Here is a 27,224-nt window from a genome sequence, read left to right on the forward strand (position 1 = left end):
CTCAGAGTAGCACTTGCAACCTACGTCCTCAATTATTTGCTTGACGTATTCCAATCTCTGTCTTCCTCTACAGTTTTTGCCCTCTACAGCTCCCTCTAGTACCATGGAAGTCATTCCCTCATGTCTTAACATATGTCCAACCATCCTGCCCGTTCTTCTTGTCAGTGTTTTCCACATATTCCTTTCCTCTCCGATTCTGCGTAGAACCTCCTCATTCCTTACCTTATCAGTCCACCTAATTTTCAACATTCGTCTATAGCACCACATCTCAAATGCTTCGATTCTCTTCTGTTCCGGTTTTCCCACAGTCCATGTTTCACTACCATACAATGTTGTACTCCAGACGTACATCCTCAGAAATTTCTTCCTCAAATTAAGGCCGGTATTTGATATTAGTAGACTTCTCTTAGCCAGAAATGCCTTCTTTGCCATAGCGAGTCTGCTTTTGATGTCCTCCTTGCTCCGTCCGCCATTGGTTATTTTACTGCCTAGGTAGCAGAATTCTTTAACTTCATTGACTTCGTGACCATCAATCCTGATGTTAAGTTTCTCGCTGTTCTCATTTCTACTACTTCTCATTACCTTCGTCTTTCTCCGATTTACTCTCAGACCATACTGTGTACTCATTAGACTGTTCTTTCCTTTCAGCAGATCTTTAATTCTTCTTCACTTTCACTCAGGATAGCAATGTCATCAGCGAATCGCATCATTGACATCCTTTCACATTGTATTTTAATTCCACTCCTGAACCTTTCTTTTATTTCCATCATTGCTTCCTCGATGTACAGATTGAAGAGTAAGGGCGAAAGGCTACAGCCTTGTCTTACACCCTTCTTAATACGAGCACTTCGTTCTTGATCGTCCACTCTTATTATTCCCTCTTGGTTGTTGTACATATTGTATATGACCCGTCTCTCCCTATAGCTTCCCCCTACTTTTTTCAGAATCTCGAACAGCTTGCAACATTTTATATTGTCGAACGCTTTTTCCAGGTCGACAAATCCTATGAAAGTGTCTTGATTTTTCTTTAGCCTTGCTTCCATTATTAGCCGTAACGTCAGAATTGCCTCTCTCGTCCCTTTACTTTTCCTAAAGCCAAACTGATCGTCACCTAGCGCATACTCAATTTTCTTTTCCATTCTTCTGTATATTATTCTTGTAAGCAGCTTCTATGCATGAGCTGTTAAGCTGATTGTGCGATAATTCTCGCACTTGTCAGCTCTTGCCGTCTTCGGAATTGTGTGGATGATGCTTTTCCGAAAGTCAGATGGTATATCGCCAGACTCATATATTCTACACGCCAACGTGAATAGTCGTTTTATTGCCACTTCCCCCAATTATTTTAGAAATTCTGATGGAATGTTATCTATCCCTTCTGCCTTATTTGACCAAAGCTCTTTTAAATTCCGATTCTAATACTGGATCCCCTATCTCTTCTAAATCGACTCCTGTTTCTTCTTCTATCACATCAGACAAATCTTCACCCTCATAGAGGCTTTCAATGTATTCTTTCCACCTATCTGCTCTCTCCTCTGCATTTAACAGTGGAATTCCCCCTGTACTCTTAATGTTACCACTGTTGCTTTTAATGTCACCAAAGGTTGTTTTGACTTTCCTGTATGCTGAGTCTGTCCTTCCGACAAGCATATCTTTTTCGATGTCTTCACATTTTTCCTGCAGCCATTTCGTCTTAGCTTCCCTGCACTTCCTATTTATTTCATTCCTCAGCGACTTGTATTTCTGTATTCCTGATTTTCCCGGAACATGTTTGTACTTCCTCCTTTCATCAATCAACTGAAGTATTTCTTCTGTTACCCATGGTTTCTTCGGAGCTACCTTCTTTGTACCTATGTTTTCCTTGCCAACTTCTGTGATACACAGTAGAAACTCTGACCGTGTGCGAGCGGACACTACTTTGCCGAAATGTAAGGCCAAGCTTGCCACGACGAGTTACAAAACAGGGCGCAGGAGATCGTCGACTCACCGCTGTGCTGTAAGGGTGCCGCGGGTGAGAACCAAAGAGGTTCAGCTATGAAATGAAATGACATCCCAGACCATCAGTGCTGATTGTCGGGTCGTATGACCAGCGACATTCAGGTTGGTGAATGTAACTCCACCTTCTGTCTGGGGTATGGGACTACGGTTGGTCAACATCCAATAAAACAATACCAATAGCCGTTATTTAGTTTTTATTTGTAAGCTACCAGTTTCGACGGTACATTACGTCATCTTTAGGCCTATACAGTGAAGGTTATAACACAGCAATAAGTACATATTAAAATTAAAATACAGAGCGTCTTGTCTAAAAGCTGCAAGTGTTACATATTAATTTACGTAATTAAAATATATACAGTGAAGGTTATAACAGAGAAATAAGTACATATTGAAATACAGAGCGAATTGTCTAACAGATGCAAGAGTTACATATTAATTTACACATTTAAAAGAACTTAGTCTTAATTAAAATCTACATGATGCTCAAAAATGGTTCAAATGGTTCTGAGCACTGTGGGACTTAACTGCTGTGGTCATCAATCCCCTAGAACTTAGAACTACTTAAACCTAACTAACCTAAGGACATCACACACATCCATGCCCGAGGCAGGATTCGAACCTGCGACCGTAGCGGTCGCGCGGTTCCAGAGTGTAGCGCCTAGAACCGCTCGGCCACTCCGTCCGGCCTACATGATACTACGTAATATGTTCCATCAGAAATTAATTGGTTATTCGTGCATATTGTGAAATCCTTAGTAACCTAATGGAAGTGTATATAAAACAGAAGTGTCACAGTAATGCAACCATCAGTCCGGTATATCCGTTGTCTGTAAAAATGTATGGTTATACATGACAGATTCTACTGGTTTTGTCAGAAAGTAAAAGACGGATAAAGTGACCGATTAATCATATGTAAAATAAGTAACAGGATCATATATATCAGGTAAAGTAAAGGCGTATACTATCAGCAATCGTGCTATTTACAGTAGATATAAATAAAGGAACGATACCTTTAAAGGCATTACACCAATGGAAACACCGCAGCTGTACTCAATGGTTATTAAAGAATATTCAACAAGGAGGAACCAGAAGAACACTCTAGGATAATGACTGTAACAAGTAAAAAATAAAATTGAAAATACGAAAAGTAAAAAATAAAAAGTAAACATATGTCCACCCACGTGATAGGACCATGGATACCACAACCAAAAAATGGATATTACGTAAGTTAACTTTTCAAAAAGAACACCTTTTTCAACAATAATGCAAGGTTTATATGTTTCTATTTTTGTGAACACTATTTGGAAGATGGAACCCACATCAGTTATTTAGGCAGAAAATTCCTAACATCTATTCCTATTCCTAGTATCTATGGAATATTGTTTTGTTATAACCTTCACTGTATATATTTTAATTACGTAAATTAATATGCAACACTTGCATCTTTTAGACAATACGCTCTGTATTTTAATTTTGATATGTACTTATTGCTGTGTTATAGCCTTCACTGTATAAGCCTGAAGATGACGTGCCGGCCGGTGTGGCCGAGCGGTTCTAGTCGCTTCAGACTGGAAGCGCGCGATCGCTACGGTCGCAGGTTCGAATCCTGCCTCGGGTATGGATGTGTGTGATGTCCTTAGGTTAGTTAGGTTTAAGTAGTTCTAAGTTCGAGGGGACTGATGACCTCAGATGCTAAGTCCCCTAGTGCTCAGAGCCATTTGAACCATTTTTTGAAGATGACGTAATGTATCGTCGAAAATGGTAGCCTAAAAATAAAACCTAAATAACGGCGTCTGGTATTCTTTTATTGGATTCAGGTTGGTATCCCAACGTTGTCGGGAGCGACTCCAGACAGTTTGGAAGCAAGACTCATCAATGAAGGCAGTTTTACCCCAGTCAATGAGAATCTAGGCCGAATGTGCCCGACACCGCTGCAAGCGGGTTTGTTGGTGTACGTAAGTCAATGGTAGTTGGCGCAAGGGGCGCTGTGAGCTCAACCCCATTTCTGTGAGCCGCCTGTTAATGATCCTTGTGGTCAATGAAGTACCAGTGGCACGTCGGATCGACGATAATGATGAATGCGGGGCTCTGGGTGCCTCTCTGACGATTGTTCAGTCCTTACTTTCTGTCTCTAGATCGACCACTTCTTTCTTGACGCTGGGTTCGGCCATGGCTCACCCATTCCTGCGAACATCGTTGAATAGTATCATCGCTCGTGTTCTAATGTTAGGCGATTCGGCGATCACCACGACCGATTTCTTTGAGCCCAACTATGCGTCTTCCTCTCTCAAATGCCGATATATGCAAAGTTTTGAACATAGCTGCTTGGTTCAGTGACCGTTTATAAATTAAAATTGAAGCAAATGAGCCCTCGCTCACAATTTTTTAGTCTTATTAACCAGGATTCAACACTTCTAAGAGTGCCTTCATCAGAATTTAGACATTTAAAGTGGTCTATAACATAATTACAAATTTGTGGGAAGAAAAAGTTTTTTTATATAAAAAAGTGTAAGTACATTCCTTTTAAATATTTTGTGACTAAATCCCTTCTGGCCTGTTATTTATTTTATACGTGACATGTAAGTACTGTCTCTGTCTTGTATCGTTAGTTAATACTTACACTTTTTTGTATAAAAATACTTTTTCATCCACAAAACTGTAATTTTGTTATAGACGACTTTAAATGTCTAAATTCTGATGAAGGCACTCTTAGAAGTGTTGAAATTTGGTTAATAAGACTAAAAAATTGTGAACGAGGGCTCATTTGTTTCAATTTTAGCCTATATGTGCATATATTTTTCACCCGTCTGTTTGCGAGGCGTAGTCACTGTCCAACTGAGTACAAGGGACGAAATTAGCAGAGATTTTATACAGACGGATCGAAATGTCGTCTGCTTGCTATTCTTGTCAGCTGCGCGGTGAAGCCGGCCGGGGTGGCCGAGCGGTTCTAGGCACTACAGTCTGGAACCGCGCTACCGCTACGCTCGCAGGTTCGAATCGTGCCTCGGGCATGGATGTGTGTGATGTCCTTAGCTTAGTTAGGTTTAAGTAGTTCTAAGTCTATGGGACTGATGACCTCTGAAGTTAAGTCCCATAGTGCTCAGAGCCATTTGAACCATTTTTTGCGCGGTGAAATTGCGCTGCAGCGACACACATTCATCCACCGACCGCCAAAGTTTACCATTTCGCGCTGTCCGTTGATACCTGTATGAATACCAATTTGTCACCAATTACGGTAACTCCTTCGAGGCGCGTCTTCTTTTGTCTCAAAGCGTATATTGAAAAATGTGGTATTTGTGTTCAGACATGAAGTCACCAAACCGTAAAAGTAATTTGTATATTGTTAATTACACGCTTACGTCACGAAAAATATTTCATGCCGGACAGAATAATTCAGGCCCAACGGACAAATGTACATGAGACAAACGAGAATAACAAATTTTGATAGTACATTGGTGGAGACAGGATAAAAGTATACAACAGAAAGAGCAGTAGGAGAGGCTCTCTTTTTAACACAATATCAATTTTCGACCAGATTTTATAATGTACGGGGTAGCTGCTGTATGATCTTGTGTGATAGGGTGTGATACAACTTGGCTGGCTTATACGTGACGCATGAGCTGATCGGATTTATTTCATAAAATACGGATTACACGTTAAATCCTCAATAAATTAGTATTAAGCAGGGGAGTGCATTTGTTGCATTCTGTGGCCGTCCATCACCGAGGTATTCGTATTTATTCGTCAGGAATTATTTCGTGTCTTCTCCTCTTAGCGATACTCTGTACGCTTCGTAAGTCTGGAATTTCGAAAACGTTTTTTTGCATATATCTGGTATAAATTATTCCTCGAATGTGGAAAAGCTATGTCGAAAGTATAAAGTTTAATTACATTCGCTGATGCCACAGACTTATGTAACCTTGTGGCGCGAGACTACGAGGTGAAATGAACAAATAAAGCAGTTGTTTAGGCTCAGATTCATTGGTGGGACACTCAGAATCAAAAGTTTGTCTACGAAATAGAGTGTTTACGTTCATATGGTGTATTTTGTCGAATTAACACATGAGATCGAACATGTACAAAGAAAGGCGAATTGAATCGTTAGGTTACAGTAATGTGATAGACCAAGAGTGATACAGAAGTGTAGAAAATGAGTAATAAGTAATTTGTGATCACCAAGTCGAAAGGAATTAAGAAAACGTTTTCTGGCGGAATCTAAAAGTATACTTACACCACTTTCGTATATCGCTTACGCAGAGATAAAATTTGAATTGGTGCACGGGTGTATACAAAATCCCCGAAAAGTTTTTAAAGGTCAACATTATGCGGATAATAGAGGATCGTAAACTAAATACTTTAAGATAAGAAGCTAAGAATCGGAAATTTGTATTTAATTTTTTTATTAGCATAGGCAACTTACACCTTTTACAGGTGTAGAAGTATGAATCCGTAACCTCCCCATAGATGGTGCTAGCCGTCTGGACCGCGTCTGGAGCACCATCTGCTTCCTGTAACGGCTGTCGACGAATGTCAATACACAGCAACCCAAGTTCCATGCATTGGTACTTGTTTCAAAACCGTAAACATGTCGAGTTTTGTGCCTACAAACTACGATTTGCGGATATAATTAGTTTTCTGTTATCATTTGAAGAAACTGCTGCATAATCGCATCGAATGCTTGTTGAAGTTTTCGGCGAACAATCTCTTGGGAAAACACAGATACGTCTAGATACGACTCTGGCAGGTGACACGTACGGAAGCATCCCGTCTGATCACCTGAATCTATTTGTGTCCATTGTGCATTCCGACAGACTTGGACAATTCCGGCATGACAATGCGACACCCAGACGTCCAGAATTGCTACCAAGTGGCTCCAGGGACAGTCTTCTGAGTTTAAATGCTTCCACTGGCCACCAAACTCCCCAGACATTTAACATTATTGAGCATTTCTTGGATACCTTGCAACTTGCTGTTCAGAAGAGATCTCCACCACCTCGTACTCTTACGGATTTATGGACAGCCCCGCAGGATACATGGTGTCAATTCCCTCCAGCACTGCTTCAGACATCAGTCGAGTCCATGCCACGTCGTGTTGCTGCACTTCTGCTTTCTCGCGGTGGCCCTAACGATATTAGGCAGGTGTACCAGTTTCTTTGGCTGTCCAGTGTAGAAGTGGAAGAGAGAGCAGATGAAGTGAGGAGGGAGATGTGATACTACAGGAAGAATTTGACGGCACACTGAAAGACAAAAGTCAAGATACAAAATTTATACTTTACCTATTTTTAAAAAATCTTGTAATGTCGTGTGTGGCTTAAGTTAAATAAATACACTACAGGCAATTAAAATTGCTACGCCACGAAGATGACGTGCTACAGACGCGAAATTTAACCGACGGGAAGAAGATGATGTGATATGCAAATGATTAGCTTTGCAGAGCATTCACACAAGGTTGGCGCCGGTAGCGACACCTACAACGTGCTGACATGAGGAAAGTTTCCAACCGATTTCTCATACAAAAACAGCAGTTGACCGGCGTTGCCTGGTGAAACGTTGTTGTGATGCCTCATGCAGGGAGGAGTAATGCGTACCATCGAATTTCCGACTTTGATAAAGGTCGGATTGTAGCCTATCGCGATTGCGGTTTATCGTATCGAGACATTGGTGCTCGCGTTGGTCGATATCCAATGACTGTTAGGAGAATATGGAATCGGTGGGTTCAGGGGGGTAATACGGAACGCCTGCTGGATCCCAACGGCCTCGCATCACTAGCAGTCGAGATAACAGGCCTTTCCGCATGGCTGTAACGGATCGTGCAGCCACGTCTCGATCCCTGAGTCAACAGATGGGGCCGTTTGCAAGACAACAACCATCTGTACGAACAGTTCGACGACGTTTGCAGCAGCATGGGATATCAGTTCGGAGACCATGGCCGCGGTTACCCTTGACGCTACATCACAGACAGGAGCGCCTACGATGGTGTAGTCAACGACGAACCTGGGTGCACGAATTGCAAAACGTCATTTTTTCGGATGAATCCATGTTCTGTTTACAGTATCATGATGGTCGCATCCGTGTTTGGCGACATCGCAGTGAATGCACATTGGAAGCGTGTATTCGTCATCGCTATACTGGCGTATTACCCAGCGTGATGGTATGGGGTGCCATTGGTTACACGTCTCGGTCACCACTTGTTCGCATTGACGGCACTTTGAACAGTGGACGTTATATTTCAGATGTGTTACGGCCTGTGGTTCTATCCTTCATTCGATCACTGCGGAACCCTACATTTCAGCAGGATAACGCACGACCGCATGTTGCAGGTCCTGTGCAGGGCTTTCTGGACACAGAAAATGTTCGACTGCTGCCCTGGCCAGCACATTCTCCAGATCTCTCACCAATTGAAAATGTCTGGTGAATGGTGGCTCGTCACAATATGCCAGTCATCACTCTTGATGAGCTGTGATATCGTGTTGAAGCTACATGGGCAGCTGTACCTGTACACGCCATCCAAGCTCTGTTTGACTCAATGCCCAGGCGTATCAAGACCGTTATTATTGCAAGAGGTGGTTGTTCTGGGTACTGATTTCTCAGGATCTATGCACCCAAATTGCGTGAAAATGTAGTCACATGTCAGTTCTAGTATAATATATTTGTCCAATGAATACCCGTTTATCATCTGCATTTCTTCTTGGTGTAGCAATTTTAATGGCCAGTTGTGTAAATATAACTAATGAACGGATAAAGTACTCTGATTACTCTGTAAGAAGACCTAGGGTCACCCCCACCAAAACAATCGGCAAAGAGCAGTAATAAATCTCTGAGATTTGTCGGTAGAGTTCAGACTATCTGGATCTGAAGTAAGTGAACAACACAAGCGAGTGAACACGTTGTGCGATCCGAAAGAGTTAAATTAATGACAGTGACCGGAGTGAATATGGTGACGAATGTGGATGACACGCGGCTGGTTCGTGTTACACTTAGCGAATCGATCACAGCGACCGGAAATGCTGCAAGTGGCGCGGCAGACTGGCTGTGTGGGAGGGCTGAGCTAAAACAACAGAGCGTCGTTAGCGCCCAGAGCTGCGGGCCGCGGTGGGGCGCCTTTATTTCCCGACAAACACCGCGGATGGGGAGAGGGGAGGAGGGGGGTGGCGCTCGAGGGCCGCGCGGCGCCGACAACGGCCGATCATTAGCGCCGCGGACAGTGGCGGAGGGTGCGATGCCCTGCCCTGGGCCGGCGGCCTTTTGAAGCGCAGGAAGGGATCCGCTCCCGGCTTGTCTCTCGCGGCGGGGATCAGCGCGCCAGGGGGATTGCCGCCGCAAACGCTCATTAGCGCGCAGCAGCGCCGCGGTGTAACCCGACAGCCTCCTGCGGCCGACAGCCTCCGCGCGTCACCTCCGTAATTACGGGCGCACCTAGCTGCGCCGGCGCGGGCGGTGTGTCGGCGGGGTACGGCCAGCGGCGACGCGCGGAAGCTCGTGCGCTAACTTCTTACAGTACTAGGTCAGTCTATGGGTGCTGAATTATAAAAAGAAAGAGGTATGAGGAGGCATTCCAAGAAAACAGCTATCTCAATTTATTAATGAATCAACACAGCAAGCATACAGTTTAACGCTTTATACCATAATTGAACTATCAGCTTCATAAGGCATGGTTGCAAAGTACTAACACGATTTCTTTACAGACGAATGCGGTAACTAGTAGAAGTCAGCCTCGGGGAAGATCAGTTTAGATTCTGGAGAAATGTAGGTGCCCCCGAGGCAATACTGTCCGTACGACTTATCATACAACATAGGTTAAGAAAAGGCACTCTTACTTTTATAGTACTTGTGGACTTAGAAAAAGAGTTCAACGATGTTGACTGGAGTAATGTCTTTCAAGTACTAGAGGCTGCAGGGATAAAATATAGGGAGAGAAAGGCTATTTACAATTTGTACAGAAACCACTTGCAGTTATAAGCCACCGCTTGTGAATAGCCTAGCGGTCTGAGGCGCTGCAGTCATGGACTGTGCGGCTGGTCCCGGCGGAGGTTCGAGTCCTCCCTCGGGCATGGGTGTGTGTGTTTGTCCTTAGGATAATTTAGGTTAGGTAGTGTGTAAGCCTAGGGACTGATGACCTTAGGAGTTAAGTCCCGTAAGATTTGACACACATCTGAACATTTTTTTATAAGCCACGCAGGGTAGCCGCGAGCTCTGAGGCGCCTTGCCATGTTTCGCGCGGCTCACCCCTTGTGTGTGTTGTCCTCAGCGTTAGTTAGTTTAAGTTAGATTAAGCCTAGGGACCAATGACCGCAGCCGTTTGGTCCCATAGGAACTTACTACAAACTAAAGCTAAACCAAAAGTGGTTATAAGAGTCGAGGGGCATGAAAGGGAAGTAGTGGTTAAGAACGTATTGAGACACGGTTGTAGCCTATACCCTATGTTATTCAACGTGTACATTGAGCGAGCAGTGAAGGAAACAAAAGAGAAAACAGAATTTTCTTTCTTAAATTTGTGGTAAATTCATATGGCACCAAAATGCCGAGGTCATCGGTCCCTAGGCTTACACACTACTTAATCTAACTTAAACTAACTTACCCTACGGACAACACAAACAGCCATGCCCGTGGGAGGACTCTAACCTCCGACGGAGGGAGCCGCGCGAACCGTGCAAGCCGCATCAAACCACGCTGCTACTCCGCGGGGCAGGAGAAAAAATTGGAGTAGGAATTAAAGTCCACGGAAAAGAAATAAAAACTTTGAGGTTTGCCGATGCCTTTGTAGTTCTATCAGACACAGCCAAGGACTTGGAAGAGCAACTGAACGGAATGGACAGTGTCTCGGAATGGAGGATATAAGATGCACATCAACAAAAGCAAATCAAAGATAATGGAATGTAGTTGAATTAAAGCAGTTGATGCTGAGGAAATTATATTAGGAAATGACACACTTAAAGCAGCAGACGAGTTTTGTTATGTGTTCAGTAAAATATTAGACAACGCTGAAGTAGAAGAGGATACAAAATGTAGACTGGCAACGACAAAAAGCTTTTCTGAAGAAGAAAAATTTGTTAACATCGAATATAGATTAAAATTTTTTCAAATATTTCATGATGCCTTCAGTTGCCAATCTCTTTATTTCAAGTACGATTGTACAATTTAAGTATTTTATGAATCATTTTTAGTAGTAAATTATCCCATGTATGTCGTTGCACCTTTGACTCCTTGTTATGTTCATAAAGTATATCCGAGATCATTTACGCTATTTCAGGAGCACGTTACTTTCGAGCAGTTGTTGCAAAGCGTACTTGAAAATAGACTAAGGACGAAATTGTACAATCGTACTTGATATAAAGAGATTGGCAGCTGAAGGCATCATGCAAGCATTCAAAAAAATCATCGCAGCTGCAGATCCTATCGCATTGAAAATTATTGATTTAATTGTCAGGAAATCTTTTCTGAAAGTATTTGTACGGAGGGTAGCCATGTATAGATGATAAATAGTTTAGAGAAGAAGAGAATAGAAGATTTTGAAATATGGTGTTCCAGAAGAATGCAGAAGATTACTTAATTAATGAGGAGCTACTCAACAGAATTGGGGAGAAAAGAAATTTGTGGTGCAACCTGAATAGAGGAAGGGGTAGGTTGGTAGAGCATATTGTGAGACATCAAGCGATCACCAATTCAGTATTGGAGGGAAGTGTAGGGGGTAAAAATCATAGAGCAAGAGCAAGAGATAAATACAGAACCAGATTCAAAAGGACGCAGGTAGCATTAGGTATTCGCAGATGATGAGGCTTGCACAGGATAGAGTAACATGGAGAGGTGCATCAAACCAGTCTTCGGACTGAAGACCACAAGAACAACCATTACTACACCGCCCAGCAATGTTTAAGGACGAAAATAAGTTTCACATGATGTGCCAAGTAACATAGCTCGATGAAACTTGAACCATATGTAGAAAGAACTGCTACAATATACTACAGAAGGTAACTGAAAGAAATACGCAAGGAGAGGAACAGAAATTACACTTTTATTCAAAGGCAATAATTACACTGATTTCAGTGCGATTTATGACGGTCCTCTCGACATTAGAAAGGTGAGGCATGGTTCCTAATAGGGTGTGTGGTCAGCATGGACGCCAATGTATGCTTTGCACCCATGCTGGCCTCAAGGTTGATAAAGAGCTTTTTTTCCTCCAGGGGGTACCACAGCAATGAATTTATTAAAAGAAACAGGCATTTTTCACCTTTTCTGTAACACTTTTATTTGTTCACTTCTAGCCTGAACCTTATAGCCCATTATCGGGTGATTTTGTGGTTCTGGAAAAGAAAGATGTGAAATGAACAAGCCAGCATTTATCAATCAACACCAATAGAGAACACCAATTTAAAGCCACTGTCGTTCAAATACGTAAGGCGCACTTGTTTTGTAAATAAAACCGCCTTTTCTTTCTGCAAATTAATTTATTTTTACCAGACGCGTTTCGCCTTTCTCTTTCTTTAAGGCATCTGCAGTCGGATAGTTTGTTGGCATCTGTGTTTCCTCTTATCTGGCCTGCAGGTCGCATTACCACTTCATTTCCGAAACATAAGAAGAATTATGTATTCCTAACTTTTTCTTTCATACTGCTCACTGTGTTTCTCCTTCTTCTTTGTGGTGCACTATTATTATTTGCAACCATTTACAGCTATTTGTTCGAACACCGTGCTTTTAACAACGTAAATATTGTGACTTCATTATGTGTTTCCTCCTTATAAACACCACGAATAGATGTTAGTTTTCAACATATACTTCGTTAGGTTGAAAACATGTAGGTAAATAAACCAAACATAGGGAAACACATAATGGTTCAAATGGTTCTGAGCACTATGGGACTCAACTGCTGAGGTCATTAGTCCCCTAGAACTTAGAACTAGTTAAACCTAACTAACGTAAGGACATCACAAACATCCATGCCCGAGGCAGGATTCGAACCTGCGACCGTAGCGGTCTTGCGGTTCCAGACTGCAGCGCCTTTAACCGCACGACCACTTCGGCCGGCGAAACACATAATGAACTCACAATATTTACGTCGTGAAAAGCACGGTGTTCTAAAGTATACCTACAGGTAGCGGGAAAAGAATAATAGTACACCACAAAGAAGAGGGGGAAACATGGTGAGCAGTGTGAAAGAAAAAGTTAGGAATTCAAAACTGTGCTTACGTTTCCGAAGTGGTGTGGTAATGCAACCTCGAGACCAGACGAGAGGAAACACAGATGCCAACAAACAATCACATTGAAGATGAATTACAGTAAGAAAAAGGCGAAGCGCGACTGGGAAAACTAAATTAAGTTGCAGCAAGAAAAGGCGGTTTTATTTAGAAAACAAGTATGTCTATGCCTGCTGCGGAGGATGACCACGCAAACTTGGCATACGTTTCTATTGCACAACCTCAGAATCACATGAGAGTGGCATAAAGGTCTGAAGCTACTTCTCAACTATTAAAAGCATCACGCTGCGCGGGATTAGCCGAGCGGTCTGGGGCGCTGCAGTCATGGACTGTGCGGCTGGTCCCGGCGGAGGTTCGAGTCCTCCCTCGGGCATGGGTGTGTGTGTTTGTCCTTAAAATAATTTAGGTTAAGTAGTGTGTAAGCTTAGGACCGATGACCTTAGCAGTTAAGTCCTATAAGATTTCACACGCACTTGAACATGTGAAAAGCATCACGGCAAAAGTGGAAAATAGAACCCTGTTTTGAAGATGGCGTACCATTCCTCCACCAGCGCAGTTGACTAGTGCTGGATGATCGTTCGTGCGTGTGGACGTGTTGAAATTCGTCTCCCCAACTTATCCCACAGATGCTCGATTGGATTTAAGTCGGGGAGAAGGGCAGGCCACTCCATTCGTCGAATATTCACTCGTTCCAAAACCACTTCCATCTGGACTGTTCGATGAGGTCGCGCGTTGTCATTCGTAAAAATGAACCCAGAGCCGAATACACCGCTGAAAAGACGCACGTGGGGATGGGATGCAGTGGAACAATAACGTTGATTACTGAGTGTATCGTGTTCAAAGCAGGTCAGTAAGCCCATGTCTCTCGACATTGAAACACCAGCACCACCATAATGTGTTCGGCAGTGTTCCTGGATGCATTAATTGTTCCCGAATGAGGGTACTTCCAGAATCACTACTCAGACTGAACGTGCTCTGATCCGAGAAGAGCACGCGACCCCCTCCTCGCTGATCCAGTCACTATGCTCTTGGCACCGTTCCAAACGGTGCTGCCGATGTGTGGGTATCTGCGGAACACAATGGCCTGGTCGTCGGGCAAAGAGACCACCCGAATGGGGCATCGTGTCACCATGGAGTGGGAGATTCCGTGCCTTGCACTCGTGTTAAATGTGGTTACAAATGCAGCCGCTGTTTCGCGTTGGTCCCCCTCTTGCCTGTTGCACAGTGTAGCTGTCACCTGCTGCTGTAGTTGACCGTTGTCCACCAGCTCCTCTGCCTGTGGTTCGGAACGCTCCCCACGCATGTGAAACAGTGTTGTGAGCAGCACCAAACTCCTGGGCTACGCTCGTCACACTTCGCCCTTCTTCCAGTTTCCCGATGAATCTTCTCCGTCTGAAGTCAGCCAAGTGTTATCTCCGAGTTGTGTTGTAATGCAGAACACCACCACAGGAACTCCTCACTGACTGAACGAGCGAGGTGGCGCAGTGGTTAGCACACTGGACTCGCATTCGGGAGGACGACGGTTCAATCCCTCGTCCGGCCATCCTGATTTAGGTTTTCCGTGATTTCCCTAAATCGCTCTGATTTCCCTGAATCGCTCCAGGCAAATGCCGGGATGGTTCCTTTGAAAGGGCACGGCCGACTTCCTTCCCTAATCCGATGAGACCGATGACCTCGCTGTTTGGTCTCTTTCCCCAACCAACCTAACCCAACCCAACTCACTGACTGACACACAGCCGGCCGTTGTGGCCGAGCGGTTCTAGGCGCTTCAGTCCGGAACCGCGCGACTTCTACGGTCACAGTTAGAATCCTGCCTCGTGCAAGGATGTGCGTGATGTCCTTAGGTTAGTTAGGTTAAAGTAGTTCCAAGTTCTAGATGACTGATGATCTCAGATGTTAAGTCCCATAGTGCTCAGAGCCATTTGAACCATTGTTTGATTGACACACACTGTCTTTTCCCGTTCCTTCCATTGCTTCCTGTTGCGGGGCAGCACCGTTTGGCGCTAAAGTTACGCTTATCTCATGCCATGTGACGTCCTGCTCCCTGTGCACGACTGACAACATCCTTCCAGACTTTTATCCAGTTCCATCAAGTACTTAATATGTTGTATTACATTGATTGGTTGGTTTTTGGGGAAGGAGACCAAATAGCGAGGTCATTCTCCCATCGGATCAGGGAAGGGTGGGGAAGGAACCATCCCCACATTTGCCCGAAGCCATTTAGAGAAATCACGGAAAACCTAAATCAGGATGACCGGACACGGGTTTGAACCGTCGTCCTCCCGAATACGAGTCCAGTGTGCTAACCACTGCACCTCCTCGCTCGGTGTTTTATTACATTATGTAGCTCGTCCTGATGTTTTGGAGAACAGTGTAGTCTCGAGCAATATAGGTTCAGTTCAACAATTCTTTCTATGCAAGAAATTGCTAGTTTCTGAAATGCATTCATGAGAAATTTGAGAAGGACATGCTACGAAACCCTCGCTGTCAGAGGTCCCGGAGTTTCTAGTTCTATATTTGCATAACTACTCTACAACTCACACCTTAGTGTTTGACAGAGGGACAACGGAACCACTGTCAGGCTATTTCTCGACTGTACCATTCCCGAGCAAAAAATGGCTCTGAGCACTATGGGACTTAACATCTATGGCCATCAGTCCCCGAGAACTTAGAACTACTTAAACCTAACTAACCTAAGGACATCACACAACACCCAGTCATCACGAGGCAGAGAAAATCCCTGACCCCGCCGGGAATCGAACCCGGGAACCCGGGCGAGGGAAGCGAGAACGCTACCACACGACCACGAGCTGCGGACTGATTTCCCGAGCATCATGTGGGAAAAGTGAATACCCAGACCTTCCCGTCCAAGCTCTGAGTTCCTTTTATTATGTTGGTCTTTCTAATTCTTATGTGCATCTGTCATAGTGCCTTTCGGTACTGACCTGCCCTTTTTTTCTAATCGCAATGTAGCCTTTGTTTTTCTGGCTTCCTACTTTAAAATACTGCTAGAAGAGGAGCAAGTCCTTTCGCATAATCTCTGTGGAATCTCGCATGTATCTGATCCAGTCCAGACGTGTTTCCTGTATCTACATATACATGGCTACTCTGGAAATCACACGTAAGTGTGTGCTAGAGAGTTCATAGAACAATCTTGACACTAATTCTCCGTTATGCCACTCTTCGAACAGCCTGCGGAAAAAACTAACACCTGTATCTTCCCGTGCTAGCTCTGATGTCTCTTATTTTATTATAATGACAGTTTCTATGTATGTCGGGGTCATTAAAAATTTTCGCATTTGGAGGAGAAAGCTGGTGACTGAAATTTCGTGAGAAGAGCCCGTCGCAAAGGAAAACGCCTTTATTTTAATGTTTTCAACCTGAAATCCTTAGTCAAATATGTCACAACTTGTATATTTTCTTTTTTTGTTGAGTACTATAGCTCTAATTCTTTTGTTTTAAACTGTACTGTGTCCATGACACAGGTCATACTGCACCTGAAGAGGCCTTTTTAGTTAACGTAATCAAAATATCAAAATGGTTCTTTAGCTGAGTTTGCAAATGAGAGAGCTACTGACAGGCGTAAAAATGCGAAGGCGAGTCGTGAATAGTGTCTGGTCAACCTAGCAAGTAAGAGCATTGTCCACGTGAGCCCAGGTCCCGGCTTCGAGTCCCGATCTGGCGCACAGTTTCAACCTTCCAGTGAGTTTCATAATGAAAAACTGTATCACTCACTTTATTTATGACCTGCGTCGTTTCATCAAATATTTAGTTAGATGTTATAATGTAAAAACAATTGCAGAAAAATACTGCCAACAAATTCTGAAGAAGATGTTTCTGTGGATAGGCTATTCTTTTGATCTCTACAAAATCTTTCTGACAAAGCTAAAGGCAAAAGAATGATCATACTGAAAATACAGACTTTTGCTGTTACAATATTTTCTTTTTTTTATTCCTTTGCATCCATAAAGAGTGAAATATTTAGTGCACACTTACAGTGGTGTGTAGCGCTCATTTCTTCGCTGCACTCGCCCCTTCGTGGAGAAGCGCGCCCTTAATGCAGGAAATAAACATTCCGTTTTCTTTCTTGCAGCAACAGCAACTCGGAAAGTACTTTCGGGATAATTCAGTTTGTGGATAACGGGGAGAGGGTAATCCGCAAGCTCTACGACGCGGTTCAGAATAGCGCGGAATATCCAGCGAATAGAACGTAATCCGGAGCACAGCGTAATCGGAACAAATTACCGCCCTGAAGCAGAACTAACTGTAGCTCATCTGAGCGGATATTCCTGTTGATTACGAAACTACTGGAGATGAGGCAAACATATTTTCGCGGAACAAGCGGTTAATTTAGTTCCGGATAATGAGATTGCATGTATCTCTCATGTAAACATGGGTGCTTCCGAAGACTGTAAAATTTCTTTTCTTCTTCTAGTCCACAGATGGTTCTAAACTTACGTAGAGACGGTTTTCAGTTACTCTCCCATGCTAATTCACAGCAAATATCAACTTCAATTTCACTAAAAGATAAAAATGAGATGAGATCAAACAAATCCAGTGATATAACTCTCTTTAAGGTCTAACAAAAAATTATACAAGGTGTCAGGGGTATAGTGTGGTACCTTAATATGCACACACAACAGTGTATTTATTTTTTTTCTCTGCATCTAACGGTCTTCCCACAAACACGTCACATAATTTACTGCCTGATGTTTTCTGCTTGGTCATAACTGCACCACTAAGTGGACTACGCCTGTCAGTATAGACTAACCTTTTTGCGTCCACGCGTCCACACTTCAACACCTGACCTACTGCTCAGGGGAAAATAAGCATTATTAGCTTGCTTGCTCTTTCTTGCCACATGTGCTTGGAAGTACTAACTAAACTGAAAACATGCAACTTCTAATAGCTATAATTATTAGTCTGCAGGTGAAGCAGATACTGAAGTAATGTTGTTCAGTACATTGTCCTCAGTGACCAATAACAATATCAGCGCTTATACCCGTCGCACGCTGTATAGTAAAAATACACAGAACATGAAACTTTTGTGCTGGTTTGTTGCGACCGTTGATTTGATACTCTGTAAAGGAACTTGCGTCGCCACAATATCGTGCTTTGATTACAGTGGTTTACACATCTTTCATATTAAAGACTATATTAGATCGCTGGGAAGTCTTTCAGCCAGCATTATGTGGGACAATTATTTTTTTTACCTCCAACAAAGTGCAACAATTCTTCGGATGTCAATGAGCACAACTGATGCACGTGATCAATACAGCGCTGTGACCCTCTTTCATCATGTCCATTCATCAACCATTGTCATGTATTGATTATCAGATATGCATTGCAGTTTGCTACTGTTTATTTGCTGTACACAATGTCAGACTTATTTTGTGTCTCTCACATGTACTCAATTCCTTAATATGACGACTAGTTAATAAGACCAGATGTATGCTAGGCAGGCGATGACGTTTCATTTAGACGTTTAAGATAGCGTGTGACGATAAAGCCGAAATGAAGATTGAGTAAAATAAGTAAACATTAATCAGATTTGATTCCATAGGGAAACAGTTGTGTCAAGCGACTGTATTTATTTCAGGTAATTAGGGGCACAACATTCAGTCGCAATTATGTGAACTCAATCTCTTGACATGAATAGTCCAGTTGGCACTATGTGCGTATACAAGTGTTTTTAATGTTTTAAACTACATTTACTGCACTGAAGATTGCCACACAGTGACCGAAATCTAGATATGCAATAAAAATCATTCCGACTGATTGCTGTACCTTTTACTGCTGTAAATGAACGGTAATTTACAGTCGAATGGCGGAAATTTCTTTCAAAAAGTTTTACACGACTGCGGTCCACCACAAAGGAAAAAATCAAGTCTAATAGTGTTAGGCGAAACGATCGTGCTGGATACTTATCAACAGAACTACCTTTTCCCACCCATCGATCTGGAAACAAGAGGTTTCATCTGTCTTTTTCTACTGAAGAATTATGGGCCGCATTTCCATTACCTTGAAAACACATCCATTGACGAGTTCTCAAGGGCACATTTTCTACTAACAGTTAACATTCTCTGTTAAGATATGTGCGTACTTTTCCCCGTTGAACGTACCAGCAATGAAATTAGTCAAAATGCATAACACTGTGCTGTCTGTGTTAATGCTATTTATTCTGCTACTGGTTTCGGTCTTAAGGGGAGGTTTACTATCTTTTGGTTCAAAAAATCGATTTTTTTTAAATTACATTTTTGGATCCATAAAAGGTTTCTCCGAATACGGAACGGAAATGTTTCTTATTCGCGGTTGAACAAAAAAATGCACCTGCCTGAAATCGATCTTCTTCACGCAACAGTTTTTTTTTCTTTCAGAGGACGAGTTATTGTACCGGTTTTTGGGAGGAAACAAACAAAATTCAAGTGAAAGTTTGAACGCATGTGTTTGGAAGTTAGCTCCCAAGCATTTGCATTATGGTGCGAAGACTGTGGAGATTGCGACTTTCCTGGCAGTGAGCAGCTTCAAAGAAAGGTATTCAGCAATTCTGTAGACCATGACAACGATGGACGTCACCCTGGGACTGTATTCAACGCAGTTCGCCAAGCATTCGGACGACGACCGGATTCAAGCGGCCGAAAACCGCTTGTCACGGGCCGTACGAGCGGCTCTGGAGCAGCGCAGGATGGCCCAGATCGAGGAGAACGCCCTCTATGAGAAAGAGGAAGGAGTAGTTTATGGACGTAGTCAAAAATTCAAACGCGTTGTTCTCAAACTGACGTCTTTTTTATCGCGCGGTATGGTAACTTTAAATCTACTGAACCGATTGGCATGATTCTTTGTTTCCGACGAAGCTAACGAAACTGTCTAGGAGTTGTACTACCTTTATTCCGATCCATCAACTACAAATATCTTTACTTGGCCGATGAAGCCGAAAAAACCTTATTTTTCTTCAAATGGCTGCCATTTTGTTTGCTATGAACCAATTAATTTAAGCGAGGTACAACTCCTAAAGAATCTTCTATACTTCGCTAATGTCGACTCAATTTCGATTTCAGACGAGCCAGCTGACCTGTGACATACCGAGCGTGGAGTTCTACATCGAAATTTTGTTTCGTTCCGACGGCACTTCTGCTCTTCGACATTTCCGGTCGAAAAAATTCCAGTTTGTAGAGGAAATATCAATAAGCATTTTGACCAAATTATACACTGATATCTATGACACATCCCAGGAAAAAAATTCTCAAAGAACATGCTTTTTTCGGGCCAAAGGTAGTAGACCTCCCATTAAACCATCTTCAGTGGTCAATGGGCCATCATATTGTAATCTTGCTACAATTTTTCATTTCTGTTGGAAATTATGATTTTCAATAGTAACGTATGCCAAAGTATGTGTGACATGTGATACATCTGCGATAATTTTTCTGGCGTTGAAGATGGTTTAAGACCGAAACCGGTAGCAGGATAAATATCACTATCACAGACAGCACAGTCGTATGCATTTCGTAAAATTCGTACATGCTGTTGACTACCGCCTAAACAAGATGTTCAACGATCACTTGCTGTTCGATTATGCTGTACGGATATGCGAACCGCTCGCGATTGAAACAGAATGAGGCGTAGCGCCGTATACCGATCCTGCCTTGGAAGCGGTTAAGTGGGAGATGTGTCTCAGAGCTGGATAGTGACAGATGGTGACGCGAGACTGGACGCGCACGTAGTTTATGTATCAGCCGATAGAGGACAATATTGGATAGGGGACTGATTTAGTTTCGATTGTGCCCACTAGAGTGCACTAAAGTAATGGAATGTTTTTCATTAACTATTCTAGTATTTTCATAAAGTGTTATTACGTCTTTTTGTGTAGGTAAAAAGTTATAAATGTGTTTTAGAAGTACGAATGATGCGTGAGTGTGGTTTAAGGTTAATATGAAGATAATTGTTTAAAGAGTTATGTAGTTGGATTTAATGTGGGAACACTTCGAAGAAGTATGGATATGGACAAAAGGGATTTTTGTAGAATAGATTTGTAAAGTAAGTTTATGGTAAACGGAAAGTTAATTCGGATATAAATAACAATAGTAAATAACTTTATGCACAAGCAAAACTTCAGTATATTAGATAATTACGTCGGTAAAAACTGCAGTCGTTAGGTTTACTATTTTGCGATTGGTTATTGATGAAAAGCGCAGACTCACGCGGGAGAATGTTGTTTTGCTATTGGCTGTTGAGTACACTGACCAATGGTAAATCAATATTCTTCGCGCGCCTTTCTCTGCTGGTAGAGAAGACTTAGAGTATTCTAGAGAAGAGTGGGAGCCTAGCCATGAAACAGTTCGGACGTGTGTAGTAGTGGTTCCGATGGAAACGATAAGTTGCTGGATCTAGCAGTGTTTCATACTTCAAAGGTGTGGTAAAGTGACGCCATAATTACTCCGATGGACGTGTAGAATTTTCGGAATTTTTAAGCGAATTTTGTGACGAGAAAAGATACATATTCCGCGTGGCGTATAGAGCAAGTCGGTGGCTAAAAACTGTGACTGCATTTGGTACCGACAGACTTAATATTTGGCGAGCATTATCAATAAAAAACAATCAGTATTTTTGTAGCTATTACGTTTTCGGGAAATGCAACATCATAAACTTGCTAACGTGAGTGAAAGGGATTATGAGTGACTTTGTTAAGACTAGCACGGGCTTGGCAGTGATACTTGTTCACCTAAGTTTCAGAATATATTAATTGAGGACAAAATTTCCAAACTTTCATTTGTGTGAAAACTTTCTCCCGAAACGTAGATTAGTGACTTAAATTGCAGCCTGGTTCACGTCGAAGTACAGTAGGTTTCACTCGGCTTTCCTACTGATGATCTACTGAGACAATGTTCACAGGTAGGTGCAGGTTCGTCGGAAAGGGACGGAAAGAACCGTGCCGCCGCAAGAAGAACAGGAAAGCGACAGTGGAATACAAAGTACCCTCTACCACACACCGTTAGGTGGCTTGCGGAGTATAGATGCAGATTCTAAAAGTGACTGACATCAGCGACATACGGGGTGGCTATAATTAAACTTTTAGATGGGAAACTACACTCATGTTCAGAAAAAGGATAACAGCTTGAACGACTAGGGAGAGGGCTTTCATATCCGCAGCACATGTACATTAGTACGCTCTGCAGCGTACAATGATCAGCGTTAGAGGAATATCGGTCAGCGGGTTCAAGGTCAACACCGATATCGCCGAGCAAGTTGTCGCTATAAACCGAAGGTAATGAATCAGTGTGATGTCAACAGAGGTGCAGGATGCCTTGCAGACGCATGCGCGAATCGTAACGTCAGATCACTGAGTTTGAAAGAAGACGCATTATTAGCATGAGAAATAATGTGATGCATCCATCCGAGAAATATCAGCTCGTGTGGGACGAAGTGTTTCGGAAGTGTTAAAGGCGTGTGCAGAACAGCTCACGGAAGGCCGTAGAACGCGTCGAGATGGCCAGGCCGCACCACCCACACCAGCTCCAGGGAAGATCGACACCTCATCAGAATGGCATTGCCGGACAGAACTGCATCCTCCTCGGCTCTGGAGCAACCGTGGGTGTAATATATCGTACACTATCAGGGGTGATAGTTCGTCACCGTTTATTACGGCATCGGTAACTTGCGCGTCGTCCACTTCTCCGCCTACCCTAGACGAATGTGCAAAAACATGCTAGGCGGTAATGGTGTATGGAACGACATCACTGGGGGCAGGAATGGCCTCAGATAGTGTTTTGGACGAGTCCAAGTTCTGTGTTTCTGAAATGATGGTCGCATTTTGTTTCGCCTCAGACAGGAGGAGCGGCATCACAGTGACTGCATTCACACAAGACACACAGGGCCAACTCGAGGTCGCATGGTGTGGGGCGCTATTGGGTGCAACCGCAAATCACAACTGCTGCCTTTCCAGGACACTGTGAACAGTGTGACATACCTGACTGACAGCCTGCGACCCGTAGCCATACACTTTCTGCAGAACATCCCAGATGCCATTTTTCAACAACACAATGCACGACCACATGTTGCTGCACGAACACATGCCTTCTTGGTGTCGCAGGATGCCAGCCTTTTGCTCTAGCCCGGTAGTTCACCAGCCTTGTCGCCAGTTGAAGATGTGTGGAATATGGTGAAACGATGGGTGCAGCACTGTGACCCAATGCCAACCACCACAGATGAACTTTGGAACCAGGTGAATGTAGCGTGAATGGCTATACCATAGAACGCCATCGCGCCTCATACGCGTCGATGCCATCACGCATGGAACAAGCTATCAGGGACCATGGCCGACCCCATGCCTACTAGGCATGCTGAATTGGAGAGACTGAAATACTAATAATTGGAAAATTTGGAAATTTGTGGTAAGGTCCTATGGGACCAAACTGCTGAGGTCATCGGTCCCTAGGCTTACACACTACTACTTAATCTAACTTAAACTAACTTACGCTAAAGACAACTCACACATCCATGTCCGAGGGAGGACTCGAATCTCCGACGGGGGGAGCCAAGCGAACCGTGACAAGACACCCGAGACCGCGCGGCTACCCTGCGCGACTCCTAATAATTTCTGCAGAAAATACCAATGTACATGTCCTGTGAATATGAACATCCTATCTCGTTCTCGGTGTTCTTGTTTTTTTTCTGAACAGTAGTCTACTTACCGCGTGGATACCCAACTTTGCACTACAGGATATGCGTCGTTAACATTGTCAGCATCAAGACCTTCCGTTAGGCGTCCGTACTGGTACGGTGACTTAGGTCTGCAACACAAGCATCAGTGTGCCCCACAGCTGGAACAACATGGGCCGAAGTAAGAGTGATTTCAGGTGTGCCGCAGGAGAGTGACGTAAGACCGTTGCTATTCATAATATATATAAATGACCTTGTGGATAACATCGGAAGTTCACTGAGGCTTTTTGCGGATGATGCTGTGGTATATCGAGAGGTTGTAACAATGGAAAATTGTACTGAAATGCAGGAGGATCTGCAACGAATTGACGCATAGTGCAGGGAATGGCAATTGAATCTCAATGTAGACAAGTGTAATGTGCTGCGAATACAGAGAAACGAAGATCCTTTACCATTTAGCTACAATATAGCAGGTCGGCAATTGGAAGCAATTAATTCCATAAATTATCTGGGAGTAGGCATTAGGAGCGATTTAAAATGGAATGACCATATAAAATTAATCGTCGGTAAAGCAGATGCCAGACTGAGATTCATTGGAAGAATCCCAAGGAAATGTAATTCGAAAACAAAGGAAGTAGGTTACAGTACACTTGTTGGCCCACTGATTGAATACTGCTCACCGGTGTGGAATCCGTACCAGGTATGGTTGGTAGAAGAGATAGAGAAGGTCCAACGGAGAGCAGCGCGCTTCGTTACAGGATCATTTAGTAATCGCGAAAGATGATAGATAAACTCCAGTGGAAGACTCTGCAAGAGAGACGCTCAGTAGCTCGGTACGGGCTTTTGTTGATATTTCGAGAACATACCTTTACCGAGGAGTCAAGCAGTATTTTGTTCGCTCCTACGTATATCTCGTAAAGAGACCATGAGGATAAAATCAGAGAGATTAGAGCCCACACAGAGGCATACCGACAATCCTACCGACAACAATACGAGACCGGAATAGAAGAGAGAACCGATAGAGGTACTCAAGGTACCATCCGCCACACACCGTCAGGTGGCTTGCGGAGTATGAATGTAGATGTAGATGTAGACAAGGTCAGTAGGGCTTTAGTCGTAAAACTGTTTTATAAAAACAACAACAATAATGCGCTGCTCTTCGTGAGTATCGACGCACGGCCCACGAGGTGACTCGGTTACTACGTATTACATTTGGAGAAAACAAGTCCTTGGCTGATCGTTCCAAAAAGCAAGGACATCAGGTTCTTAATATCTGAACGCATATGCGTTCTGACTGTGGGGTTACGTGAAGGATAGGGTTTATCAAGGGGACACTAACATGTTGGGGTTTGAAGATGAACATAACGAAGGAGATAAACAACATCGCACCTTAGACATTTCGTACAGCAGTAGAGCAATCCGTAGTGCGGTTCCAAGGTGTCGTGGATGCAAGTGGTCGTCACGGTTAGATTTATTACCTTCGGTTTATAGCGACAACTTACTCCGCGATATCGATGTTAACCTTGAACCCGCTGACCGATATGGTGTAAACGCTGGTCATTTCTGCAGGACATACTAATGTACATGTCCTGCGAATATGAAAGCCCTGTCTCAACATGAATGTAGTTTCCCGTCTAAAAGTTTCATTATAGCCACCCCGTATGTCTCCGATGTCGGTCAGTTTTAGAATCTACATCTAAGTTCCGCAAGCCACCTAACAGTGTGTGGTGCAGCGCACTTTGTATTCCACTGTCGCTTTCATCTTTTTCTGCTTCTATCGCGAGCGGTTCGCATGTCCGTGCAGCATAATCGAACAGCACGTGATCGTTTAGGCGGTGGTCAACAGCATGTACGAATTTTACGAAATGCATAAGACTGTGCTGTCTGTGATAGTGATATTTATCCTGCTACCGGCTTCGGGCTTAAACCATCTTCAAAGCTAGAAAAATTATCGCAGATGTATCACATGTCACACATACTTTGGCATACGTTACTATTGAAAAGCATAATTGTCAATAGAAACGAAAAATTATAGCAAGATTACAGTATGATGGCCCATTGACGAAAGGACAACATGGTCAATGGGCTATGCTACAATTTTTAATTTTTATTGGCAGTTATGGTTTTCAGTAGTACTGTATGTCAAACCATGTATGACAGGTGATAAACCTGCGATAATTTTTCTGCCATTGAAGATGGTTTAAGACCGAAGCCAGTAGCAGAATAAATAACATTATCACAGACTGCACGGTTGTAATGTAATTTAATAAAATTTTAAATTTATTATAACTGCTTTGATATCTTTCAATGAAGTGACGTCAAAACAAAAGAGAAATAACTAATAATACTATGAACAGTGCAATGTATTTTTAATTTAGCCCGACGCGGATCATCAATCAGCAAACTAGTTCAGTACTCAGGGTGGTTACGGGATTATAAATAATTAATTGTCTCTGGAATGTAAATATGGTACGCAACTAACAAATGTTACCATTTCATGTGGAAATTAAAATCTATCTCTTTCGCCGGCCGGAGTGACCGTGCGGTTCTAGGCTATACAGTCTGGAGCCGAGCGACCGCTACGGCCGCAGGTTTGAATCATGCCTCGGGCATGGAAGTGTGTGATGTCCTTAGGTTAGTTAGGTTTAGTTAGTTCTAAGTTCTAGGCGACTGATGACCTCAGAAGTTAAGTCGCATGGTGCTCAGAACCATTTTTGTATCTCTTTCAGTGATTCATTTGTTATTTTTCCTTCACATCTCTTTAAAAATGTTTCCACAAAGTTTCGTTATCCTACGATCACTCATTTTTAATGGGGCTCTCCGAAGCAGCAGAAGTTTACTTATAACCACCCTGTAGAGTTACAGTCAAGAAATTCTCTCCGAAGATCCTTTTTGAAAACGGAATAATCTGCTCCTTTTGCTAATAGCTTGGAAAGCTTCGTTGCTCCCGCAACCTGTTGCTAGGGGGGAGGTGGAACAAGTTCTTTCGGTTAATCTACAAGAAATCGTACAAATATCTCGTCAGATCCAGCGGTCTTTCCTCTCTTAATTTCTTTATTCAGCCTTTGTTTGTAACATATTCCACTTACGATAAAAGGTCAGAGAGGATCTATTAATCATTTTGTAACAGAGGACAAAACTTTGTTTTGTCTTTTTGACAAGTAGGAAGGATTGCTTTTAACGGCGTGTCATTCATTGTACAGTATCTGCACCCTGACCCCTTGAAATATAATTTCGTCGCCCGCCAGGCAGAAACGTTATCGGAGCGCAAGTTCCCGTTAACACTCGGCTGCTCAGGCCTTCTTCCGCGCCTCCGTTGAATTGCTTCGCTGACAGACGAATGAATTTAAACGCAGGCCAGCAGCCGCTCCAGCTCGGAGC

At 43.1% G+C, this 27,224-nt stretch overlaps 1 protein-coding gene across 1 annotated transcript in view; it reads right to left on the reverse strand.

The window, feature by feature from the left end:
• The window catches only part of LOC126456215 (tubby-related protein 4), a 509,546-nt gene that overhangs the window by 128,722 nt on the left and 353,600 nt on the right, over window positions 1–27,224 (reverse strand). The gene's annotated exons all lie outside the window — the stretch shown is intronic.

The sequence above is a fragment of the Schistocerca serialis genome, chromosome 1, assembly GCF_023864345.2.
Source record: "Schistocerca serialis cubense isolate TAMUIC-IGC-003099 chromosome 1, iqSchSeri2.2, whole genome shotgun sequence".
Classification (NCBI taxonomy): domain Eukaryota; kingdom Metazoa; phylum Arthropoda; class Insecta; order Orthoptera; family Acrididae; genus Schistocerca; species Schistocerca serialis.